The sequence below is a fragment of the Venturia canescens genome, chromosome 2 (assembly GCF_019457755.1).
Source record: "Venturia canescens isolate UGA chromosome 2, ASM1945775v1, whole genome shotgun sequence".
Taxonomy (NCBI): Eukaryota; Metazoa; Arthropoda; class Insecta; order Hymenoptera; family Ichneumonidae; genus Venturia; species Venturia canescens.
In genome coordinates this window covers 32598716-32620795 of record NC_057422.1, presented here as the reverse complement: position 1 = coordinate 32620795, position 22080 = coordinate 32598716, and the positions used below count along the sequence as shown (strand labels likewise).

At 32.9% G+C, this 22080-nt stretch overlaps 1 long non-coding RNA gene across 1 annotated transcript in view; it reads right to left on the bottom strand.

Annotated features, from left to right (window-relative positions):
• LOC122406631 (uncharacterized) overlaps positions 1 to 6780 on the bottom strand; it is a 42484-nt gene extending 35704 nt beyond the window's left edge. Inside the window, exons 1-3 of the long non-coding RNA XR_006260030.1 lie at positions 6510 to 6780; positions 6029 to 6223; positions 5730 to 5926 (exon numbers count right to left, since the gene is read on the bottom strand). This is a non-coding gene — a long non-coding RNA (uncharacterized lncRNA). The remainder of the gene's footprint in view (positions 1 to 5729; positions 5927 to 6028; positions 6224 to 6509) is intronic.
• Between the last annotated feature and the right edge of the window lie 15300 nt (positions 6781 to 22080).

Here is a 22080-nt window from a genome sequence, read left to right as displayed (position 1 = left end):
TCAACTGAAAAAAATTCCATCTAATTTACGTGCGGCATTAAAATTTATTATATTAATTCGAGGCCAAGTATTTTCTAATGAATTGAAAAAAGTTACCATTTGAATTACGTGCAGCACTAAAATTTATGATATCAATCGGTGGACAAGTATTTTATTAGTAACTCCAAATTTTGACATTATTAAATTGTTCTAAGAAGCTTTCAAATCCAAAAGAATCACATGCAAGCTAGTCATTTCTTACTCTATGGTGGCAGAGACTTATAAGAAAATCGATTCTTCTCAGACTTTCAGGATCCTCTGGTATTATTCACAAAATTCGACGTCGATTGGATCGATACAAATTATGTTTAAATATGTGTTAAAAGTACTTGTCCGGCCCATCACTATTCATTCAATAAAGAATCAATCATAAAAAAACGAAATGGCACGGCAGAATCTCGTTAAAAGTTTGTTGAAATGCGATTCATTATTAATTTAATATTCTTAATAATAGTATAGGTTAGTTCTTATTCCGAATGGAACTCGTTCGCTGGAACAATAAGTGGGAAGTAAAAATTGCCCGCATCGAATGTAAACTGCAGAGTTATTTTGGAAGCTTGAACATATACATTATGTACAATTTTTTTCATTTATCGATGCACAATAATATCCCTTCTATATTGCGGAATAATTTGTTTCCGTTTTTTATTAAATTAGTGCAATTAAGTAAAAATTACTTGAAGATAATTCTCTCAATTCCCTCTGCATGAATGCTTGTGATCCATCAGTTCTAGACAAGCTCTGACTTTTCTTTGGATAAACAATTTAAACGGAAAGTGATGGGCCGGACAAGTACTTTTAACACATATTTAAACATAATTTGTATCGATCCAATCGACGTCGAATTTTGTGAATAATACCAGAGGATCCTGAAAGTCTGAGAAGAATCGATTTTCTTATAAGTCTCTGCCACCATAGAGTAAGAAATGACTAGCTTGCATGTGATTCTTTTGGATTTGAAAGCTTCTTAGAACAATTTAATAATGTCAAAATTTGGAGTTACTAATAAAATACTTGTCCACCGATTGATATCATAAATTTTAGTGCTGCACGTAATTCAAATGGTAACTTTTTTCAATTCATTAGAAAATACTTGGCCTCGAATTAATATAATAAATTTTAATGCCGCACGTAAATTAGATGGAATTTTTTTCAGTTGATTTAGCTGTTCGAATCTCATAAGAAGAATGAGGCATCGCTTTCCAAAATGATTTCACGCGCGATTTTTCGGTTTATTATTTTTTACTTGTTATTTGATTCTTTTGACACTTTAAAAAATAGATGCAGATTAGTTTTCTTTTAACATAACGTTTTTTCAAGATTTGTAAAATTTTTTTCGAATTGTTCTGTATTTTTTTTTATGAAATAATTTTTTTTTACAATTAAAAAAAAATTTTGTTTAAAGTTTTTTTTATGGGTGGAATTATCAGCAAACGAGGGACCATCAATGTACTTGTCCCAACCTTTTTTTTCCCTAGGGTTTTCTAATAAATTGAAAAAAGTTACCATTTGAGTTACGTGCAGCACTAAAATTTATGATATCAATCGAAGGACAAGTAATTTATGAGTAACTCCAAATTTCAACATTATGGAACTTTTTTAAGAAGCTTTTAATCCAAAAAAATCACATGCAAGCTAGTCATTTCTTACTCTATGGTGGCAGAGACAATCGATTTTTTTCAGACTTTCAGGAGCTACTGATATTATTCACAATATTCGACGTCGATTGGATCGATAGAAATTATGTTTAAATATGAGTTAAAAGTACTTGTCCGGCCCATCACTTTTCATTTAAATCAAATAAAAATCAATCATAAAAAAAACGAAACTGTACGGGAGAATCCGGTTAAAAATTTATTGAAATGCGATTTAGGTTAGTTATGCCGAATGAAATTCGTTCGCTGGAAGAAGTGAGAAGTAAAAACTGCCGTCATAGCAATACAAACTGGGGAGTTATTTTGGAAGCTTCAACATATTTAATGTGCAAAATGTTTTTTATTTATCGATGCACAATAACATCTTTTGTATATTACAGGACAATTTGTTTCCATTCTTATTAAATTAGTGCAATTAAGAGAAAATTACTTGAAGATAACTCTCTAAATTCCCTCTGCATGAATATTTGTGCTCCAACAGTTCTAAAAAAGCCCTGATTTTTATTTAAATATAATAAGTTTAATGGAAAGTGATGGGCCGGACAAGTACTTTTAACTCATATTTAAACATAATTTCTATCGATCCAATCGACGTCGAATATTGTGAATAATATCAGTAGCTCCTGAAAGTCTGAAAAAAATCGATTGTCTCTGCCATCATAGAGTAAGAAATGACTAGCTTGCATGTGATTTTTTTGGATTTAAAAGCTTCTTAAAAAAGTTCCATAATGTTGAAATTTGGAGTTACTCATAAATTACTTGTCCTTCGATTGATATCATAAATTTTAGTGCTGCACGTAACTCAAATGGTAACTTTTTTCAATTTATTAGAAAATACTTGGCCTCGAATTGATATAATAGATTTTAATGCTGCACGTAAATTAGATGGAATTTTTTTTAATTGGTTTAGCCCTTCGAATCAAATAAGAAGAATGAGGCATGGTTTCCAAAATGATTTCAAGCGCGATTTTTCGGTTTTTATTTTTTACTTGTTATTTGATTCTTTTAACACTTTAAAAAATAGATACAGTTTAGTTTTTTTTAAAGATAATGCTTTTTCAAGATTTGTGAAATTTTTTTCGAATTGTTCTGTATTTTTTTTATAAAATAATTTTTTTGCCCATTTTTTATAAAAATTTTATTTTAAAGTTTTTTTCATGGATGGAATTATCAGCAAACGAGGGTTTTAAACTTAGCGTAAACTCTCTCATGCTATTTTCATGATAACCCCGAAATAGTAAATCTTGGTTTTCCATTTCAGGCATTGCGATATACTGTTCGGTTTGACCTTTTTACTGCGAAGTACCCTCTACGATGCTTGCGCTATACCCAAAATGAAAACCAAGATGCTTGTACATTTTTGTAGGGCACATTTGGTTCAATATAACATAGTACTTGTTATGTTATCATTGTGTCGATTATACATCAAGCAAAGAAACTTCTAGTTTCCTATATCGGTCTTTGCTTTCTATTCGTTATATAATTTTTATTATATTCATTGGGCAGTTTATGTCAGGTTAAAATTACTTTTGTTTCTCTTCTAAAATCTATTAAAAAATTTTGTTGTCAATTTTAGAACGGAACACAAGAGCTGGCTGGCGGGTGCGGCAAAATAAAAAAATTGATTTTCCTGCCCGCCTCAACGAGCGAACGAGCGAAATAATCGCGCAACGTTACCGCGGACACCAGTGGCGTGGTCGTGGAGGTCGAGGACGAGGTGAGAAAATAATTAACATTGGTGAACACATACGTACACAATGTTATTTTTTGTAAATGAAAATTATTTGCTTAAAATTCTCATTGTTTTTTTTCTTATCTGTTTTAGGCTCTTCATGAAATGTCCCAGTTTGCAAAACAGAAAATAAAAAAAATATATAAAAACAAAGTTTAAATCTTCTATTTTCACAATTTTTCAATCTCCCTATCCCGTGTTGTCTTAGTTCTTAGTCAAGATTATACTGATTGTTATTAATTCGTAATTTTTAATCATTCAATTTAAATATTCATTTGATAATATTTTGAAATATATTTCCGAACAGTCAGCTACATCTATACTTTTGATTTAATGAGATATTTGATTTTTATTTTTATACTATGGTTTTAAATCCTTATGAACGGCATTAATTCCTTAAAAGTAAAAAAGCAACGTTGTGAAAGTGAAATGAATGAAATATCAATTAACAATAATGGAAGAGAATAAACGTGACTGAGTGAAAAAGGAAAATTCCTGCCGAGTCCTTGTTACCAAACGATGGTAACGTTTTCAAAAGCAATTCGATTGATGAATCAGTAACTGAATAAGACTACTTGATGTAGAGGGTGGTATCTATCAGTATATAGCATTACAAACAAACTTCCGGTAGGCGAAACGTCACCAGCCGTGATAGTCAATACAGATGTTGCGAAGAGTCTGAGTTTTCATGCAGCAAAATAAGTAAAATCCGTATCGGGACAAATATTTGGGAGACAAATTTCGTAATTATGTGAGTCAAAGTGCGTCAAAAAAGAGTATTGAAAATAACAGTAATCCGAATATGTATTTCTGTTGATAGCAAGACTGGAGAATATATGGAAAAATATAACGAAACAGCAATTCTCATCATCATCATTATTATTATTATAATTATTATCCAAGTTTGTGATTCTTTGTATAATTAAATGAATTTATTTCAATGAGTAACTTGAAAGAAATAAATCTACTTTTTCATGAGATTGACTACAAGGGATTTCAAATTTCTATATGAAAACAATCATGTACTCATTTTGCGTAGTCACGCATGAGTTGTTGAATAAAATTTACTGTGTTCGAAAATTATTAACCCATTCTTTCTATATGTTATTTTTTCGCTTAGTCTTTATTCATGTAGAATAATAAAAATAAATAATATATAAATTGAACTCATTGGTGTTTCGAGAAGAATAAAAATTTATTTTTTTGATTCTTCTAATATAACGAAACAGTAATTCTCATCATCATAATAATAATAATTATTATTATCCAAGTTCGTGACATATTCAAGTCAAGACCCTGTGGGAACAACTTGTGACCAACGTCATAGATGTACGTACATAAATCGCCTACCCAATGCAATTGCTCCTGTTTCGATAATGCTGATTTTTATTTCGAAAATCGTCTATCGCAATAGATAGCAGGCAGTGAACGAAACTGAGGATTTTGCTCGGTTAAATGAAAAAGTAACTGCGTTGAAGTCGGAAAACTTACTACATTCGAACGAATAATTATCGAATTCCCGACTACATGCCAGAGTATTTTAATTGGTGTATCTAAATGGTACAATAGATTTCTGTAAGAAACTTATACTTGTAACACTTCTTTGATGTATCCACAATTTGAATCTAAATACGCATTGGCAATGCAGTAAAATATTGAAATACAAATATACATTATAATAAGAAGTTAAACGGAGGAATATCAAGAAAATCACGTTTTCTGCCGAAAAAGCCTTTTCATTAATTCCAACTCGATTTTCACCGTTTGTTTTGAAGATTCCAAAGTCTTCATGATTTGTTTTCGTTGGTGCACTCAGTTTTACGAAATTTTCCTGTATTATGTCCATACTTCGAATTCGAATTCTCTTTGTTTTGCTACTTTCAAATAATTTCCAATTTTCGACAATCACTCCTTGTTACGCAGATATTACCTCACAGCCTCCACCATAAGAGAATAAAAATCCTCAATGTATTCATCGGTTATTAATGCAATCAGTGGGGGCACTGGAATTTCATTTAAAAAAAAATTAGGTATTATAAGACACGATTTATCCTCAACAAAAAATACGAGAAAAATGACAAAAAAAATCTATCACGTTAATGAGAGTGGAATAACTTTGTGATGAAAGAAATGTTGCTATTTTGTAATAAGAAAAAACAAATTTTACGTCAGAAAAAAAAGTACGAATTTCGGTCAACGTTTTTCGGTTAAAAGCGGAATTTAAGGGAAAGTCAAAAGTGAATGAATATTTGTTAATCACAGGCAACATTAATTTACCCTGAAATACGTAATGCTTTTTATACCCATATTTCTGACTTCTTCCAAGACTGGTAAAAGCAGAGCATTCGTGATGATGGTACCGTGACAAACGTGAACGAGCCTGAGTGCTAGTTTCACACACAATTTTATTTATGATTCGCCCCACAATAATTTTGGAAGTGCCTGCAAGATCTCACAAACTGCTGAATACGGCAAAAGCAGAATAGTTCCGTCAAAATCCCTGTAAAAACAAAATAATACGGTTTTTAATCTTTGAGAGACAATTTGAGAGTGTTGACAATGAACTATTGATTAAATTATGAGTAATAATTATTCAATTTACCATATCTAGGTTAATATGACGCTCCACAATTCTTTCGTATGTGCTTGAATTTTTTCCAAAACGTCACCCAAGGCGATGTCGATGACCAACATTTTTCCATTCTTTAAACCCACTATCAAATGTCTATCACTGGGCATGAACGTCACTGTCAACGCGTAGCCACATTCGACCGTTCTTAGACACGTTAAAGATGGTCTGAAAAATGTTAATTATTTTTTTCACATGATTTTCATTCATAACTTTTCTTTTTGTACCCGGTAATTTTCACTCTCATTTATTTTTGTCAGAGTTTTCATCGAAATTTCTATTACCTTATTAAATTCGTAATTTCAAGAAAATAAATGGGTTTCAACTGCGCTAATAAAATGAATTTATACAGGCTTATCGAATGCTTATTTAAATGTTCCACAATTTAACAGAATCTCTACTAGCTGTTGCGAACGCCAAATTATCAGAATTGAAATAAACAAATTGCTCTCACGTCTATACGATGTCCTTGTGCAGATATCATACTCAAGACTTCGGCTTCTCGATCTTTGTCTTTGAGGATTATAGAATGTAATTTCGAAGTATTAATGTTCACGCCGATACAAATCTTTCATATTATTTCTTTCAAGTTTCTACCGAACATGAACTTTTTTCTTGGAAATTGGCTAAACCGAGCTTCACCACCATTGCTCAATACCAAATCCATTGCTTTGGCTTTCTACGCGGCTTTAGTGACCGCGAGACGTTTCACTTCGTTTTTAAGAAATGAACCTTCTTCCAGGATGAATTCCTCGTGATTTTTTTCCCCTGAAACGTAGAAATTTACTGTATTTTTAAAAATTCTCAACTTCATTTTATTTAATTTTTATAAAAATTTTTTTTCTAAACTCTGAAAGAAATGAGATACTGTTATTAATATTTTTAATGATGACTTACTTTGCTTTGCGTTTTTGTCTCTTCAATCTTTTAGCAACTTTAACTTTGACCTCATTGTCGGGTATAAAATGAATCAATTCGATAGTATTTTCTATGCAATGTTAGCCGACGATTGTTCAAGTTGCGTCTAAACAAGGAAAAAATAATAATTCCATAAAAAAAATTGCATAAAAAAAATTATTCCATAAAAAAAATTATTCCATAAAAAAAATAATTCTATAAAAAAAATTCCATCGAAAAAACTATCCCATAAAAAAACTTTTCAACACAACAATTAAGAAAAAAATTTATAAATCACGAAATTATATAACAATAAAAATCCACCAAAAAAAAAATTCCATAGAAAAAATTATTCCATAAAAAAAATTAATTCTATAAAAAAAATTCCATAGAAAAAACTGTTCCATAAAAAAATGATTTCAACACAACAATTGAGACAAAAATTTACAAATCAGGAAATTATATTACAATAAAAATCCATCCACCAAAAAAAAAATTCCATAGAAAAAATTATTCCATAAAAAAAATTAATTCTATAAAAAAAATTCCATAGAAAAAACTGTTCCATAAAAAAATGATTTCAACACAACAATTGAGACAAAAATTTACAAATCAGGAAATTATATTACAATAAAAATCCATGAATAAAAAAATATTCAAATGAAACATGATCAAATACGCCACTCAAAAATATGGTAAATGTAACAAATAATGAAATCTCGTTAGAAAACATTTTAAACATCGATCCCACATTTTTCTCATCTTATTCTAAAGAAGAAATAACTAAATGAATTGAATAAGTTTCCATATGAGATACGTACAGCATTAAAATTTATGATATCAATTCGAGGCTAAGTATTTATTGACAATTCGGAATACTAATTCCTACGGAACACAACAGGAACTTGGGAAAAATTTCGTGAATCAAAAAAATTACCATTTAAGATATGTACAGTTGTAAAATTTATGATATCAATTAGTGGACAAGTATTTTATTATAAATTCGCAATTTAACATTATAACATTATGGTTAATATTCTAAACCAGTAGTGTAATAGTATTAGAATAATTAATTTTAATACGCATTAATAATACTCGTCCGGCTCAATTCGTTTTATGGAAATTAGAAGAACAATCGGTAACTATAAAAAATCTTGAAATCTTGCTTTCTAACAATTAGAACGATGCCAACTCATTGTTTTAATAATCAGAACATATACAATTTTGTTTGAATGCGAGTTGAAAATACTCTTCCAGCCCAAGCAACAATGAAGTTAGAAGTTAGTTTCCGACAGCAGAAACTTATAAGGAAACCGAAGCCTTCCTGTCCATGACTTTTTGCTAAAATGGCTAATCCAAAAAAATCACATTAAAGGTAAAGCCATTTATTATTCTTTGACAGTAGAGACTGCTAAGAAAATCAATTCTTCTCTGACTTTCAGGACCCCCATGGTATTATTTACTACATTCGACGTCGATTGGATCGGTACAGATTTTGTTTAAATACGTGTTAAAAGTACTTGTCCGGCCCATCACTTTTCATTCAAATTGCTCATTCAAATAAAAATCAGGGCTCTCCTCTAGAAATGATCGATCACAAGTTACATACAGAGAGAAATGAGATTAATCTCAGGTAATTTTAACTTGACTGCACTGATTTAAAGAGAAATAGAAAAGGATTTTTTGTAATATACAAGGGAATGTTTTGTTTATTCAGTAAAAAAACACACTTTGTATAATAAAAGTTTTCGAGCATCTAAGATAATCCCCCAGTTGATATTGCAATGATAACAATTTGTACTTTTCTCTTTATTTAGCAAACCAATTCTATTCGGTATAAGAACTATATCCTATACTATTGCTGAGACCATTAAGCTGATAATAAAACGCATTTTAATAAATTTGCAAGCGGATTCGGCTATACAATTCCATTTTGTTATGATCATGTACACAATTGTAACTCGTTAAATTGAGCGTCAAAAGATAAGTACGCCACAAGTGTACCCTAGAACTCTGAGAGAAGTAAATTCTAGTGAGCACTCTGTCTTGAAAAATATATTTCGATATATCGAAACTACCATGAATCGTTATATTCAGAGATAAATAGTCTCAGCGAGAGCCTCGGGCCAGCAGACGACAGGGCTGTCAATGTACTTGCCCCGAGACTCTACCGAGTCTCTTGATGTAGAGCCTTTATCTGTTGCCGTGAATCGGTACCACCGAGCACCGGTCAGATGTCCAAAGTAAAATGAGCGCGCAGCGTCAGTGTTTGTGCTCTTCTTTGATTTTTATTTGAATGAGCAATTTGAATGAAAAGTGATGGGCCGGACAAGTACTTTTAACACGTATTTAAACAAAATCTGTACCGATCCAATCGACGTCGAATGTAGTAAATAATACCATGGGGGTCCTGAAAGTCAGAGAAGAATTGATTTTCTTAGCAGTCTCTACTGTCAAAGAATAATAAATGGCTTTACCTTTAATGTGATTTTTTTGGATTAGCCATTTTAGCAAAAAGTCATGGACAGGAAGGCTTCGGTTTCCTTATAAGTTTCTGCTGTCGGAAACTAACTTCTAACTTCATTGTTGCTTGGGCTGGAAGAGTATTTTCAACTCGCATTCAAACAAAATTGTATATGTTCTGATTATTAAAACAATGAGTTGGCATCGTTCTAATTGTTAGAAAGCAAGATTTCAAGATTTTTTATAGTTACCGATTGTTCTTCTAATTTCCATAAAACGAATTGAGCCGGACGAGTATTATTAATGCGTATTAAAATTAATTATTCTAATACTATTACACTACTGGTTTAGAATATTAACCATAATGTTATAATGTTAAATTGCGAATTTATCAAGAGACTCGGTAGAGTCTCGGGACAAGTACATTGACAGCCCTGTCGTCTGCTGGCCCGAGACTCTCGCCGAGACTATACTTTCTCTGAATAAAACGATTCGCCGTGGTGGGGGTAAAATTGGCATGTGATTTTATTGAATTACGAAGCTTAGGAGCCATTTAGCAACTTGAAAATTGAAGTTTAAGCCAGTTGAGTAATTCTCTTTCGATTCTGCCCTAAATCAGCATAATCGGTGTTGTGATTGCTGAGAAAAAACTTTGCACGGGCTCAAGATTATGCAGAAGTTACCAACACATTCAAGAATATATGCGTCTGTATTTATAAACACCATCAAAGGCACTTTGATGCTCTCGAGTTTCTGATTCGTTGGATCTGACGACATCCATTTTTAGACGTTGTGATTGGTTGTTGAAATTAGTTGTTGATGATTGGAAATCTGACGTTAACTTCAGAACGTAGCACACGGCGCAGCACAGCTGGTAACAGCAGTCATAAATTCGACCCATATATATATATATATGTACAAACCATGTGTCAGTTTTTGATCGTATGAACAGAGTTTCGACATTACGAAGTGCGTGCGGGATCAATAAAAAAATAATTTTCGTCATCTAAAGAAGTGCATATTACTATTTATTTTGTTATTTGTGATATATTAAACCGGTATCAAATCGGTCGCGTAAATGTAGTCTGTGATGTGTGTGTGAAAAAGAATATAAAAAATGCGCGATGCATATGTCAACGAAACTTTTCAAGATTTCATTATTTCGTTCGATTGGAAATAAGTGTTGACTGAAATAATCCTTCAATTAAACCAGATTACGAGAAATATTCTCCAGTGCGAATATATCGTCACTGGCGTGGTTATATATCATGTGTAAATAGGTTATACATACGAATAAATAGAACAAAAACACACGGAATTGTTAGAATGATATTAGAAACTTTACTTGAATAAATGTTTTCTAATTTATTTCTTGTGTCATCATTATTTTTAAACATCCCCATATTTTGCTTGATATTCAGTTTGGCTCTCGTCTCTCCGATCCTTGTTTTCACGCCATCAGTTTTGCAGCGGATCGATTCATATTATTAATTCGTTCCCTAATATGTGTTCTATGATTTTCTACTCCTTCATGATGATTGTGGTAACATGATTCGAGAGGTTTCTAATCATGATCTTGAATTGCACATTTTGTAAATCAGATTTTCAAAAAAAAATCTGGTCTTGGTATAATGTGTAGTTATTCTTTTCCCATTAGGTCTGTTGAGTGATAAATTTGGAAACTTTTCCAGAAAGCCTTTGGATGCTTTTTTTGCTAATGATATGAAAAGTCGTATCTTAGGAATGCGGTATGCAAACACAAATTTTGATAACAAAACTTATAGAATGACATGTATGTTGAGTATTTCCACTTTGCAAACTACAAATATGGAATTATTATAAAAAAAATTCATTCCGATAAGTCTACTGTTGCTCAGTTTTGGATGCGATCAAATATGATGCCTACCAACATCCCCAGAAACTTACAGAATTGCTGAACGCAATGTGCGCTATGTCATTTTAATGCAACATCATGACTTTTGACAACTTTTCATTATAATGCTGTAGATTCGGATCATTGAAATACTGCAAAAATCTGCAAACTATACAATTTAAATACTGTGCCATTCATTTTACATTTTGACTGTAACTGTAACATCTATATGAAGTAAAAAATTGATTATAAAAGTCTTCAGTTGCTCATTTATGAATAGAATTGAAATTGCTGTCTTCGAAGCTCATTGCGCAGATACATTGAACCGCAGCAGATACCTGGGAACTCTGAAATTTCTGTGGATATATATACATGCGACGGATCACCCCTTATCTTTGATTATGGTAATATGTAATGGAACTTGGTTCGGTAAGTTTTTAAGTGTTCCTTTTCAAATAGTATTGAAGTTTGTATGACTGATATACAGCGAATACATCCAAACTTTGATATTTCTGTGTTGCAGCATGTGTGCCAATCATTCAAATTATTTACTCCAACCGTATCAGGTAATCTAGAAAATTCATCACAAAAGTCTTCCGCTTTTCTAGTTACATCAATTTTCCTTTTTCTACTCCATTGTGAGTTTCCGAATTTCTAATTTCATTTCTGAATTGTCCTGAAATGGTTTTCCTCCAAAACCAATGCAGGTACCTTATACGTCTTTGAATTCTGTTGCTTTGTTGAATAAAGTTCGCTTAGTTTTTTTTGCTGCTTTGAGTTCTGGCATAATAAATGTTAGAAGTTTTCGGGTACGTTTTTTCAGCAACTATCAAACTGTGGATAATTGGACCTCAGCGGCCACTTGCAAACTTTGGAAATATATTTCATTGAGGGCACGTTTTGGATGAAATGAAATCTCTAGATTCAGAATGCAAATACGACATTTAAAGTGGGCAAATCTGTTGGATTTTTCGTGTTATGAATTTGATCTATCTTTCATTTGAATTTTGAAGAACAGGGATAAATAAAATCTGTTCTATTAAGGAAATCTTTACATCAGTTCTTTCTTGGTATGAAGACTTGGAAAAAATCGCGAAAGGCCAAGGACAGACAGGAGACGAAATATTTCCAGTACAATTTTGACGAAAAATAGATCTTTTGTCGCGGAAACCAACGTTATAAGCCGAAAATCATATTACAGCCCACGAGACGCATTTCTTCACTCTCTTGGGTTCCTATTATACAAAACATATTAGAAGACAAGGAGAAAAATCACCAAAATCCAAGACCAAACCAGTGTCTAAATATTTTCAGTACAATTTTGAAGAAAAATTGGTCTTTTACGTGGAAACCAACATTATAAACCGAAATTAATTTCTCGGGCCTCATCCCGGATTCCTCCATGCTGTTGTGTTCCTAATAGGCATAACATATTACAGTATAAGAGAAAAAATCGCCATAGTTCAAGGGCAGACTTGTGACGAAATATTTTCACTACAATTTTTACGAAAAATTGGTTTTCTATGGTGGAAACCAACTTTATAAGCCGAACATCATACCCAGGGAAAATAAGGTTGTGAAAAGTACATTGATGGTCCCTTATTTGCTGATAATTTCATGAAAAAGATTATCCCATAAATAATGTTCGTATGAGAATGGAATCTATAAAAATGTACTAAGCAAATAATTCATAGAAATTTAAACTAAAATCCTATAACCGTCATAACATAAATGAGGAACTTTTGAGAAAAAAGGCGTGATATCAAACCATAAACTTCCCCTTGGGAAAAAAAGTTTGGGACAAGTACATTGATGGTCTCTTGTTTCTGGATGACATAGAAAAAAGATTCAGAACCAGGAAAAAAATTCTATAGAAATAATAAACGAAAAATTGAAAAGTTCAAAAAAATACAACAATAAAAAACCATCAAAAAAAATTCTGTAAAGAAAAATAAAAATTTTCAAAAAAGTTCATAAATATTGAACAAATTGAAAAATGTACTATCCAAGTTACATGCAGTATAAAAATGCATGATATCAATTAGAGGCCAAGTTTTTATTGATAATTTGGAATATTTATTGAACAATTCGGAAACTTTAATTGAAACTCATGATAATTATTTTCAAGAAAAAAGTTGATGAAAAAAAAGTCATAACGGAAGTTACGTGCTGTACTAAAATGTATTATATCAATTCGAGGTCAAGTATTTATCAGTTATTCGAAATATAATCTCCGGCGACAAATGAGCGTTGAGAATCCTTGTCGGGCTCACAACGTTTTATCAAAATTACTAAAAAATTAATGGAAATGAAATCATTAAAAATTCACATGAAAGTCATTCGTTACTTCAACAAGTTACACACTTTAAAGAATCGATTCCCCTCCGATTTTCAGGATCCCCTGGTATTATTCACAACATTCAACTTCGATTGGATCGGTACAAATTATGTTCAAATACGTCTTAAACGTACTTGTCCGGCCCATCACTTTTTATTCAAATTGCTCATTCGAAAACAAATCAGGGCTGCTCTAAAATGACAAATATAATAAAATCGATAGAAATAAAAATAACATCTCCAAGTAATTTGAACTTGATTGTTCGCAAGTTCGTATAGCAATATCCACTTCTCATTTTCTTCAGTGAACACATACCATTCGGTAAGAACCAATGAAAATGAGAAATAATCAGGCACATTACAAGAAATTTTCGAACCTACCCAGCCATGCAATGTTTTTTTTTCTATAGTCACGTACACATTTTGATAAATACCACTAGTCGAGTACGACACGTGGATTCCTGGAATTTGGAGAAAAATTATTTTGTTGTGAATTCTGACTTCATATGATATAAATAGATTAATCAACTTTATCTTTCATTTTCGTTTCATTTTGACAAGAGCGATTCGAAGGAAAATTATTTTCTCGGGAATTACTGTTCCTTAATATTAACACATGCATTAACTTTGTTTTCGAATGAGCAATTTGAATAAAAAGTGATGGGCCGGACAAGTACGTTTAAGACGTATTTGAACATAATTTGTACCGATCCAATCGAAGTTGAATGTTGTGAATAATACCAGGGGATCCTGAAAATCGGAGGGGAATCGATTCTTTAAAGTGTGTAACTTGTTGAAGTAACGAATGACTTTCATGTGAATTTTTAATGATTTCATTTCCATTAATTTTTTAGTAATTTTGATAAAACGTTGTGAGCCCGACAAGGATTCTCAACGCTCATTTGTCGCCGGAGATTATATTTCGAATAACTGATAAATACTTGACCTCGAATTGATATAATACATTTTAGTACAGCACGTAACTTCCGTTATGACTTTTTTTTCATCAACTTTTTTCTTGAAAATAATTATCATGAGTTTCAATTAAAGTTTCCGAATTGTTCAATAAATATTCCAAATTATCAATAAAAACTTGGCCTCTAATTGATATCATGCATTTTTATACTGCATGTAACTTGGATAGTACATTTTTCAATTTGTTCAATATTTATGAACTTTTTTGAAAATTTTTATTTTTCTTTACAGAATTTTTTTTGATGGTTTTTTATTGTTGTATTTTTTTGAACTTTTCAATTTTTCGTTTATTATTTCTATAGAATTTTTTTCCTGGTTCTGAATCTTTTTTCTATGTCATCCAGAAACAAGAGACCATCAATGTACTTGTCCCAAACTTTTTTTCCCAAGGGGAAGTTTATGGTTTAATAAAATACTTGTCCACTAATTGATATCATAAATTTTACAACTGTACATATCTTAAATGGTAATTTTTTTGATTCACGAAATTTTTCCCAAGTTCCTGTTGTGTTCCGTAGGAATTAGTATTCCGAATTGTCAATAAATACTTAGCCTCGAATTGATATCATAAATTTTAATGCTGTACGTATCTCATATGGAAACTTATTCAATTCATTTAGTTATTTCTTCTTTAGAATAAGATGAGAAAAATGTGGGATCGATGTTTAAAATGTTTTCTAACGAGATTTCATTATTTGTTACATTTACCATATTTTTGAGTGGCGTATTTGATCATGTTTCATTTGAATATTTTTTTATTCATGGATTTTTATTGTAATATAATTTCCTGATTTGTAAATTTTTGTCTCAATTGTTGTGTTGAAATCATTTTTTTATGGAACAGTTTTTTCTATGGAATTTTTTTTATAGAATTAATTTTTTTTATGGAATAATTTTTTCTATGGAATTTTTTTTTTGGTGGATTTTTATTGTTATATAATTTCGTGATTTATAAATTTTTTTCTTAATTGTTGTGTTGAAAAGTTTTTTTATGGGATAGTTTTTTCGATGGAATTTTTTTTATAGAATTATTTTTTTATGGAATAATTTTTTTTATGGAATAATTTTTTTTATGCAATTTTTTTTATGGAATTATTATTTTTTTATAATGTCATCAACGAACAAGGAACCATCAATGTACTTGTCCCAACCTTTTTTTCCCTAGGGGAATTTTCACGGTTTGATATCACGTCTTTTTTTCTCAAGAATTCTTCATTCTTGTTTTGGTGGCTATAGGATTTGAGTTTATTCTGTTAGTATATTTTTTAAGATTAAGATTATTATTCTGTTTGTAGTTATTTTTTATGATTATATACTCATGATGAAGGTATGACATGAATATTGCGAACTCTTTTCCGCACCACCACAGGGGTAAAGTTCCAGGCGCGTTTTTTTTAACGTGGTTTCCCCGAGAGGCCTAATCCACATCTCATCGCTTGTAAACTCGTTTCTTATTCTACCGTAGCTGGACCATCTCTGCACGATGATACGAGTAACGACTAGTGTCACCAATAAGATTTGAGTTGACATGCTACAAAAAACAATGAAAACTAAAGTTGAATCTTGATGCTGGCTAGAGTATCAGCGGTTTTTAAAAATCGTATTTACCTAGCTACCACAGCTGGAGTTATATTTCATCAAATGAGTGAGTTGGTGAACTTTAAGCACAATTTATCGTCCAATGAGAAACGTGGCTCTGCAATTCAAGGCTAAATTGGTCAGTGTCTTTCTTCCTTATCCCTGTACCAAACACGTCAACTGATAAGTGTTCTAGTGAACTGAAAATGTAAAAAGGAGAACCTGTGCAGTTGAATGTGGTTATGCGTTATACAATGAAAGTATAGACCTTATATTTGTACGTTAGTAAAAAGAAAATATATAAAACGTACTAACAATTATTTTCCGAACGATATGTTTAATTTACTCTCTCATCAAAAAAAATATATAAGAATCTTTGGCATTAACAGGCCATGTTCTCTTTTTAATTGTTGCATCATCAACGTTTATCCAAGATGAACGGCCATGTCTGATCATGCAGGTATAGTGGCCTGTGGTGACATGTTCACCATGATGAAGTATCGCGCTCATAACTTTAAATGTATGTCCGCATAGTTTTATCTTAGAGCTAGGGACAGCCTTGATTTTACACTGTTTTTTTGTTATTTTACCCGTTTTTTCATTAACTACCGGTAATGCTAATACAATTACCAATATCTTTGACACTGAGCTCAAAGAGTATCGTACATTCCTTGTCATTGCAGAACAATTGTCGCAAGGAATATCAGCTGATTTCCATTCTGCTAAATTTCGATCAATTACTTCTTGGAGCGTTAATGTTGTTTTCGTGTTAATAAACACATCTATGGTTAAAAAATTTCTAAATTCCTCCGTTAAAGTTGTCGTATACCCGCAGGATTTGCAAACAACTTTTTTCAAAAGTTTACATTGAACAAGGTTTTTGATCGATGGCACGACTTGACATAGAGCATCAAAGAAATCTGATGCATCTTGTTGAATGGGTTGAACGAATTTGTCACCAATAAACTTTCGCACTTCATTTAAAGCGAATGGGGGGTTATTCTTTGTTTTATTAATCTCCAATGCAATCGACAGAGGTCGACAATCGTTTGCTTTCTGAACCGATTTCACAATGGGGTCACAGCTGAAAATACATTGAATGACAGTATTAGCATAACAAGATATGCCATCAGAGTTCAAAAATCCGGTAATGGAAGAATTTTCCTGCCGATGACATGTTTCGCTGTCTTGTATTTGCACATCGGTCATTCCTTTAGGGACGGCCCAAATGACATCGCGTGTTTTAGGTCCCCGAGTGTCTGGAACCTTTAGGTCGCCAAGATCGGGTCGATACAAATTCCTCAACCTATTGTACTCATCAATACATAAACGATTAGCATGAACCGAATATGGGTCGAAGTTTATTAAATGTAAGCCATTAAGAGACGTAACTCGCGACAAACCTACATAAATTTGGCCACAGCTGAATATCGTGTTCCCACAATCCATGACAACACATTTTAGACTCAATCCTTGACTTTTGTGGAATGAAATGGCATAACTAACACACAAAGGAAATTGTTTCCTAATTACGTATACACCGTCAATCACTTCGAATTTAACGCTCACACGCTCTATATCATATTGCGCACCATTTGCGAGTTTAATTGTGACTCTCTCAATTGAATTCTTATTCAATGACTCGGAAACTGAAAGTACCTCGCCAATTGTTCCATTTACGAGACCTACTGTTACATCGATATTCCGTCGAAGCATAACTTTGGCACCGATTTTTATGGGGATCACCCTAGCGAGCCCTGCAGTTTGACTTATGTCATCTTCCCACCGTTGTAAAATCTTTATAACCCTAGTCTTGACTGATGGTTTATCGATTAAATCTTCAGCTATTAAATTAATTTCTGTTGACGGAATCCGATCTAACATTGCCTCATTTAACACATCACACATTCGATTTGTGGGCATCAAGCAAACTACATCGGTTGCTAATGTACTTATATAATCGCACAATTCTCTAATTCTATCAGGAATATTTGAAGATAGCAATTCAATTTTTCTAGACTCCAACATTTGTATACTTTCGGTATCTATATAACCCAAGCGTATTTTTGAGAGCATTTCTCGATAAGATGAATCATTTTTTTGACGCATGTTGATTGATAGTTCGTCATATTTGAATAAATTACCCCACAAATTTGTGCTGCACAATGAACCAATCAATTTTTCAACCTTCTCTTTCGAAAGTTTCATGAACACTGGTTCTTCTCGAACAGGTGGTAATTGTAAAAGATCGCCAAAAACTATGATATGTTTTTTACCAAACCAACCATCTTCAACATCAGTGGTGTTAAAAATTTCTGTTAGTCTCAGATGAATGTACATTAAAGTGATATTTGAGACCATGGATATTTCGTCAATAATTATAAGATCAACGTTCTTCAAATTAACTCTAATAACCTCTAAAGCTGCATCGGACAGCTCCTTATATTTTGGTGTTTTATTATGTTCAACGGGCAATTGGAACAACCTATGTAAAGTTAATCCATCTATGTTAAAAGCAGCAATCCCAGTGGGAGCGGTAACAGCCGAATCCTTACCTTTTATTTGCTTGAGCCAACAGGTTATGGTTTTTATTAAGAAACTTTTGCCCGTTCCGCCCTCTCCGCTCACGTACAAACGTAATATTTCATCAGAATCCATCGTGCTGGTAACCAAATCAAACACACGTTTCTGGTCTTCGTTCAATTCTGCAATCATTTCTCTAATATTGAGATCTTTATGAGCTTCATTCGCGCCTAAATTGACGAAATCTTTCATCGCTTCATCTGCTTCGATGGGATCACATCCTCGTGGAATATTATCAGAAACGGGATGATTTTCTTGGTCTTTTTCCATTTCATCAATTTTTTGCTGTATCAATTCTTTCATTTCCTTCGTGTTTTTGGCAATTTCCGCTAAACGCTCGTGATATTCTGCGGCCATTGGCAATTTAGCATGTACTGAAAAATACGACGCAGTATATGTCTCTTCACCGTTTTTAAGCTCGGCCACACATCGCCATGGCTGGAATAATAACAACAACGAGTGAAAGTAATTTTCAGGGTTCGTCATGGGATCATAATGATAATGATTAATCAAATATCCGCGTTCGCGTTTCCGTAGATACGAGCCTGGTTTAAGTTTATAAAATACAACGTCTTTCCGTTGAGGCATGGCTTTTACAATGTCATACCACTTTGCGTAATCGTAAAGACACACATCGTTCAATTCAATTGGTCTATTTGGATAATTTTCAATCAAACCTTCGTAGAAAATATCCGTAGATTCTGCGTCCATGGTCTCTATTACTTTGCGGGTTTTCACTCGCCTACTTCTGACAATATTGATATCAACCCACCTTATTACAGTGTCTGGATCCGTCATAAACAACGGATACCCCAATAATCTATCGGCTGCTTCAAGTGCACCACATTCTCGATGGTTCAATGCACGTATTCCAATATTCCATAGCTTACTGGCTACAGATTTCGTACTGTTAATTTGTTCAAAAGTTTCCCCGACATGCGTTTTTTCTGATTTCGACAAATACTTGGTAAGATACCAAGCCAGCGCCGACGATTTTTCTCCTACAAATGAAATATCCATATTACCCTCCCAGGCTGTCAAAACAGCAGGGTTGTAGTTATTTATATTAACTTCGTCAAGACTACGAGGATTATCATACAATTGGCATTTAGACTTTAACTTTCGCCGTCCAGCAATGGATGTTTGAACATCTCTGATAATCCACTCGTTAGTGACCGGTTTCGGAAATGCAAATCGACAAACTTTACGACTACTACCCTTATCTTTTACTCCTACTGATTTGCTACGCATACAGTAGGAATTGTGATGATGATATTGATGGGTAGTAACTCTACGATACAACATGGGTGAAATATCAGGATTCGGTATTCTGCAAGTCACATACGTTTTGATGAATTCAGAGACTTCTTCTTTCGAGTTTTTTCCGAGAACAGGGGCACCCTCTATCCATATAAGAAAATGGAAATGTACCATACCTCTTCCCTGATATTCTCTCCTTATAACAAAATGTATAATTTTTCCGATGGGATGGTCATCTGATTCGAGGAATTTTACCATTGCTTTGAATTCATTATCAATGAATATTGCAGCTGATATGGGATCGGCAGCTATGAGTTCGCTCATTGATTTTCCGCTTCCAACTGAGGGGTTCCTTTCTTGTAAAAATTCAGAAAGTCTATCCCATTGCCATTCACTCGGGCTCAATGTAAAAAACCACGTTGGAGGTCCATAATAAAAGAGCATGCAATTCAAATCACTACGCGGTTTTTTCCAATACTGTTCGGTATTCGGAAGTTTAGAAAATATTGTTGATAAATTTCCTTCCAGCTCCCCTTTTCTCAATTGATCCAAGTAAGAAGCAGAAGTATATCGCACGCGTCCATCGGTAACGTTAAGTTTATGATATATACCACTCGATAATTGTCGAATAGTTTGAGCATTCAAAAGGAAAAACAAGTATTGTTGATTTAACCGAAATTGATTGTTTCGTGACAAAATTCGGACTTTAGCATATTCAAATGAGGAAAGATGGACAGGCCTTTCTTCATATTCTCCATTAACACCATTAGGATATTCGCACGGAAAACATAATAAATCCAACAACTTATATCGGTTATCTAATGGTTCAGCGTGAACCTTCAACATCTGATAAAGTTCTGTGGCAGTTTTATTCTCCTTCGGAGCGTGCATTCTTTGAATAGTGTACTGTTCATAATAACAATCAGATGGTGTCATTTGCGTCAACAAAGCCGCTGCGCGGCCATCGATTTTCTTGTTTACACCTACTTTTTGAATACCGTCCCCTTGTTTCTTTTGTTTTTCTCGTCCAACAAGCTTAATATCTGGGTCATCAACATCTTCATCACTGTCACATTCTTGGGATATTTGGAATTCAGTTTCACGTAAATCCGCGTCCAGCAAATCTGAATATCGCTCTGGTAAATTTATTTCACCGTATAGGATATTGTGTTCTTTCAGAGTCAAAAGGGCGCGAAATACTTTTTGTTTGTTCACAATCGATTCCCAAACTTTTTTACTCTTAGTTGGAACGCCACGTACTAACATGTATAGTTCATGATCTGAATTAATTGCTTTGGTCGGAGGACAAATTTTTTCCAATGTTTTTTCTAACGGTAAAGGCAAGTGGAAAGCTCGCCCCTGAGCTTTAACTAACATTTTTCGGTGTGGTATATTTTTTTTGTGTACAGTACCCATCTTCACTACTGTTTGAAATACTTTTGCCCTCTGGATCAAAATTTTTTCAAATTCATTCAAATCTTTAAGTGGAGTAGGTGTAGGTCGAACGTATAAATTATTAAGAACGCATGTGGGAGGTATAACACCAGCGCGAAGCTTGGTTAAACAATACTGACAGATATATTCTGAATCACAATCTTTATGACTAGCAATGAACAGCTTCAAATCTTCCCAAATCTTTCCAACCGGAACGACGCGTAAGTTATCAAGTTTCCTGACATCGGTCAAGCAACAAAGCTTTTGACACGAAAGGCAAGGAAAATGTGGAAGATTAAAAGCTTTTTTCTGAAAAGATCGGAATGCGTCTGCATACTTGTGAAGTATGGCATCTTCGTCTAAAAGTATTTCGTCGGTATGTTGGAAATGTGTTGCATTTTCTTTTGCTTCTTCCGCAAATTTTTGCAAGTTTGCAACATCCGTCGTATTCAATACAATATCAATCTGCATCACTTTTTGGAGCAATGCTGATACAGTATAAAATAATCGCTTCACCAACCTCACTAGTGGAAAATGTGGTGATAAGAATTCTAAAGATAATAACAACGATTCGCATAGAGAAGGCTGTATATAACATGCTTGGCTATGTCCCAACATTTTATCA